Source organism: Daucus carota, chromosome 8 (assembly GCF_001625215.2).
Source record: "Daucus carota subsp. sativus chromosome 8, DH1 v3.0, whole genome shotgun sequence".
NCBI classification, from domain to species: domain Eukaryota; kingdom Viridiplantae; phylum Streptophyta; class Magnoliopsida; order Apiales; family Apiaceae; genus Daucus; species Daucus carota.
The window spans coordinates 15,193,995-15,200,361 of NC_030388.2; positions in this window are offsets into that span (position 1 = coordinate 15,193,995).

The window sequence follows — 6,367 nt, forward strand, 5'->3', positions numbered from 1 at the left end:
GTATTCAAGGTTGCCTTGGGTTGTTTTTATCTATCTTTTGCTTTGGTGGCAAATCGGATGGACTTCAAACTCGGGGATGACGACAACCTTGTGCGAACCATGTTTGCAACTGCCAAAAAATATATTATGAAAGAGACATAAAGCCCCATCATAATACTATCAGTGATTATCTTTTAATGCAACAAAACAAATGAAATGGTGCAAAATTGATATTAAAGTTGCATATTCGACGACCAAGTAGGATATAAACTATAAAGTACTTTGCATGAACAAGCTAACAAAAAGTTTTGCAATAAATAACCTATCATCTGTCGCATTAGTTGCAACCCTAACCGCCATTGCATCATACAACTGTTCATTTACGCATTCACTTTCCTAGTACCTTCAAAATGGCTGATTGCCTAAAAGAGAAATCCCTTTGGTCTACTGATTAGCAGCAAAGGAAAAAGTAAATTGAATTCAAATTTCATACAGTCACGCAAATGATATCATTATTTCTTCTAATATATATTTTAAGATATCTGTCAAAGAACTAAGACGTTATAATGACAATATCGTAATGCCAGGATTCAAACAAAAACTATCACATTGTTAGTATCTATTAAATAAATTGGCGATGATGTATCAACTACATAAAACACATCAAAAACTCAAAAATACATTTCAAGATGAAAGAAAAGGATGCAATAACATATTCTTCAAATATGGGTAGTTTAAAAGGTCACCTTAATCCAGGAGCTACACTTTTTCTAGTCACTTCTACAGTGGTTCCAAATTCTACTTGATTATATGAATGGCGAATGAACACTTGTATACATATCTTGCGCTCTTGCGCAAAAACATAAAAAAGTATCTTATATTTCAATTTTTAAGCAAAGATTACATGAGTAATGAATGATCGCTTTTAAGTTTTTGAGTCTGACTACACACACTAAAACATTTGCATTAATTTATAATGGGAGTTAATTAGTCCGTAACCACAAGGTACAAGATTCTTCATAATTACAAATTACAAACATAAATGTAAAATATGTGAGCTTCATAAAACCAAATGAATGACTAGAATAGCATCCAACAATACTCTGTATATAATTGACCTGCCTGTCCTGTATGTGAAAGTAAAGTTTTTGTTAAAATTTTAAAGTGTGAAATAGCTTCATCAAACACTTTCAAGCGAACACACAATGTTGCATTAGTCACGACAGATACAACTTAACGTCTCAAGAGCTCAAAAATTACAAAACACAAAAACTTATAACAATCAACAATCACACTCAATTACAATTGTACAATAATTCAAAACTTAGACGCGGGGGGGGGGGGGGGGGGGGTTGAGAGTATAGCATACATGTTGAGAGAGGTCTCTACGGAGGTGGAGAGACTTGCGAGAGACGAAGGAAGCAGCGAGGCACGACGGAAGCAGCGAGAAACGAAGGAATGGAGAGAGAGACGGAGTAATGTAGTAGTGCTTGAGAGAGAGAGAGACGAAGGAGATGTCGTAATTTTGAAAAGAGTAAAGGTGAGAGACAATGGTAACGGTATAATTAAAAAAACGGTAGTATATAATTGAAAGTGTAAGTTAGGGGTAGTAAAATTGTAAACAAAAGTTATATATATATATATATATATATATATATATATATTCTTGTAAATTTCTCTAAAACATATTATAGAAAACTAAATTTTGAAGAAAAATATAATTAACCGGTTAATATAATTTAATCAAATTTTAATTCATCAATTTTGAAACTACTAAAATAATATTAAAACTTAAATTATAAATAATAAATTCAAAACTACACCGTCACTCATACTTCGCACAGATTTAAAGCTAGTATATCATAAAACAAAGATTTGGGTATGATACTCTTAACCATACAAAGCACGATTCCCAATAATACAGATCAACTAGAAGTTACTTAATTCTTGTATACACAAACATGCAATTCATATCACACGAGCATATTTACAATCATCAACAATCCATCAAAACATCGCATATCTATGTGTTTCTAATTCAGATCACATCTACAATTAAACATGTAATTCATATCATACGAGTATATATACAAATACAATCATCAATAACCCATCAAAACATCGCACATCTATGTGTTTCTAACTCTGACCATATCTGCTTTCAACCTTTAGTCCAGGTCCTCAGCATATGATTGTTGGGGAGCCGGTAACCAACACACATATTCCCAACAATTGGATAAGTTCACGACCCGTCAAATTCAAAAAAAAATTTCGCACGTACAACGTTTAAAAATAGCTGAGAAAACTTTTTTAACCACTGTACGTGTAAATATTTTTACGCGTACAACGGTAAAAAAGCACTATAAGCACATAATGGTTTGGACTTGACTATTGATCATTTGTTTGCGGCCTCGCCCGTGCCTGCGTATTTTTTGCACCCGATTAGACCTAATTCGGACCAATTCTTGCATTTTGTGCCTGTTGTTGTTGTTGTTGTTGTTGTTGTTGTTGTTGTTGTTGGTGCTGCAGCATTGGAGCAGCAACATCATCATAATCAACACCATCATAATCAGACGGCTGTGATTCCGGGGCAGTATAGACAAATGGGGCAATTTAAGCATCCCCGCAATGTGGCTAGGCAAGCACATCAACAACAACATGTTCATATGATAAGAACACATGTGCATAAGCTAATGCCAGCTTCATATATTGAAGAATTGGAATCTGCGACAGGTTCATATGAATAAAGCACCTCTGCATAAGCTAGTGCTAGCTTTATATATTGAAGAATTGAAATCTGCAACAGCTACAGTCGCCAATGACTTCATATATTAAAGTATTGAAATCCGCGACAACTCCATATATGGAAGAATCGGAATCTGCGACACTTTCATATATCAAAGAATTGGAATCTGCGACAACTACAGTAGTCGATGATTGAATTCACATATGGGGTATATGTATTATTATTACCTTTTGTACTTTTAATATATTATCATGTTTGCAGTGATGACTCGGAATATGAGTTTAGAATTGTGAATCAAATATTTACACGTACAACTGTTAAAAAACGCTTTACATCTAGTATCCACGATTTTTAAGCATTGTAAGTTCGAGAAACTTTTTAAATCTAGACCGTTTGTTAACTCATCCAACGGTTGAGAATATGTGTATTGGTTACTGGCTCCCCAGCAAATCATATGTTGGTTTCTCATCCAACGGCCGGGAATATGTGTATTGGTCGCCGGCTACCCAGCAATCATATGCTGTGAACCAGGACCCTGAAACTTGGCCCTTAAACTTTCAATTTAAAGGTAAAAACTTAAACACATAAGTTGTGACGAATGAAAAGATCTTTTCAAAAAAATATGACTCGTTAAAACACGATTTGCCTTGAATCAAGAACTTAATAAGAAGTTAGTTGACTCGAAATTCAAAGGGAAAAATAAGATCCGAAGAAATTTTATTCTATCAAGAACCATTTGAATAATAATCAGTAGAACAATGCAACAAAATTCGTAGAAAATTGGAAGAGTTTTCTGAAACATCAATAATCAATGAAGAATTTACTCTACCAATAAAAAAGATGATGGGTAAGTAAGAGGGAACATGATACATATATAGAACTTAAAAACTCTAATTCTAAACATATTAGTTATTTCAATTCTAATTCAATTTTATATCCCAACCCTAATCAAAATGAATCGTTTATATATATGACTAGTTGAGAAGCCGCTCGTTACAGCGGGTTATAAAAATTATATTAGTGATTCAAAATTAATATTTATAAAATAAAATAAATTTGCGGCGTCTTATAAAAATTATATTAATGATTCAAAATTAATATTTACAGAATTATATAAATTTCATATTATAAACATCTCGAGTATGAAAAAAAATACATGAGAGTATATCCTTGTCATTAATACGAACATTAATAATGTCGGGACGTATGAACTCAAATCCATGCATGGGGTATATTAGTGTTTTTGATATGCACCTTTTTAATAATAAGGTCATAGTCTTGGAAGAAAGGTAATTTTGTTTCTTAAAAATTAACAACAAACATGTCCGAGATGAACAAAACAAATATTACAAAGAAATAACAACAAACATATATTATTAATAGTTAATTTATTGACCTTTTCATCCATCAATATCATGTCAAGATTATATATACTATTCTCCCATGTTTGGATTTGTCGATTCCCACATCCGACAAACTCTTACTCTTATCAGCCAATTATCTCTGTCGCCATTCAAAGCATCTAACATATCAAACAGATATTGTGGAAGTGTTGCATGAATAATATTTTGTTGTATACAACTATATAAAAATTAACAACAAACATGTCCGATGAGCAAAACAAATATTATAAAAGAATAACCAACAAACATATATCACTAGCAGTTAATTTATTGACCTTTTCATCGATCAATATCATGTTAAGACTATATTCTTCTCCCATGTTTGGATTTGTCGACTCCCATATCAGACAAACTCTTACACTTATCAGCCAATCATCTCTATTGTCATTCAAAACATCTAGCACAGTATAACTCATCATTGTAAAAGATGGGGAAGATAAATAGGCACAAAGAAATCATTTATGTTAAATTTTAGATAAATTTACAAAAATACATATACTTTTAACCTTTGTTTTTAATGTTACCGTGATTAATTTACTCTTTCAATTCTATATTATTGTTTTTTTTACTTTTACCATTTAGTTTTAGTTTTATGTTTCACTCTATATAAAAATGCGCTCCTTCATTATCAAAGCAAAAGAAGAGTTAGCAGGTCTTCTTCTCCTCCATTCACGGAACTGAAGCTTCGTCGTCTTCTCCTCCAGCAACATCATATCCCATTTGGCGAGTTTCAACATATTATCTATCGTCGATTATCTGAATTCGTAATCTCACACACAATCTCTCTCTCTCTCTCAAGCTTTTCATTCTAATTTTCATGTATTGATGATTCCAATAGTTTTCATTGCATAATAATATTGATTGTTTATCGGTGTTGGTAAAAGGATTGGAAATATGGTTGTATTTCAATTAGTTAAATTGTTCATTAAGTGTTTGATATAATGTCATAGAGAAATACTAATTGCATTTTTTCTAATTTTGGTTACTTTAAAAGTTGTATTCTTGTCCTTATAGTATGTGAAACAAATGCAAATAAATGTATTTGATTTTGATTTTTGTTGCTAGCTGCTAACTCCTAATCCTGTTGATAAGGAATTTCTTGATTCCATGTGATATCATTCCAGGCCACGCAAGGGCAATTATCCTAATTATCTATTTCGACTAGCTTGCAACCTTTGTAATCGTACTTGTAGCCTTTGCAATCATGGTTATAACTTCTTGCAAGTTCTGCAAACATGCTTGCAAAGGTTGCAACTTACGATTATACATTTATAAAAGCTCACACATGACTCACACATGTTGTGCATACATTCTTTCGGAAGAACAACAGTATCCGAGTGGAAGAAAAGCAATGAGATCAACCCGCCTTTTTTTATTTGATATGCGATCACACTTTAATTTGGAGTTCTCTAAATTACTGTTCATTGTCGATTAACATGTATATATATAAGAGACATTCTATATATAATTCAGACATGTATTATTCACTAATTGTCGCTCTATCCACTCAGATTTTGTAGGCTTTTTTTTGGTCTTTCAGTTTTGAATTGTGTGGAAAAGGCTCCGCATGGGGCTTCCATCTTAACCAGTTGCAACCTTTGCAACCCTGTTTGCAACCTTGATTGCAGAAGTTGCAACCCTTACATTATTTATGTAAATCACATTATTTAATTTTAACTAAGGATTAGTTCTAATTATATTTGATTGTCTTTTTTTTATTGACAATTTTTTTTTAACTATTTGTGAAAGGCATATGTTAAGCCTATTTGTAATTAAGAGGAATCAACTCAACTCTGATAAGAAAGCAAGTAAATAGCAAGTACTGTTATCCGGAATCCGTATGAAGAACGTCAAATGATTTATTGAAGATTTTATGTCAGAAGAATTTCAGGATGCTGCTGCAAACCACTGGAAGAAGTTCATTAATATGATCAAGCCTCAGTGAACAAATAATCTTTTGTAGCACGTCCAGAAGATCAGAAGGTATAAAGTTTCAATACTTTATTTATTCAGAAGATTCCATCATTGTGTCTACAAATGAAGAAGAACTAAGAAGACGAAGAATCGACGAACAAGTCACAACTTAATTGTTTAAATGACAAGGAATATTTAATTGAGCTAGTTACAGATGAACCAGACAGTACATTTGTGTATCAGCTCATCTGATTAAATATTCTACGTCAAAAAAAAGTGGTCGTTCACTCAAGTCGAAGATCTTAATTGTCTACAGAAGACTGAA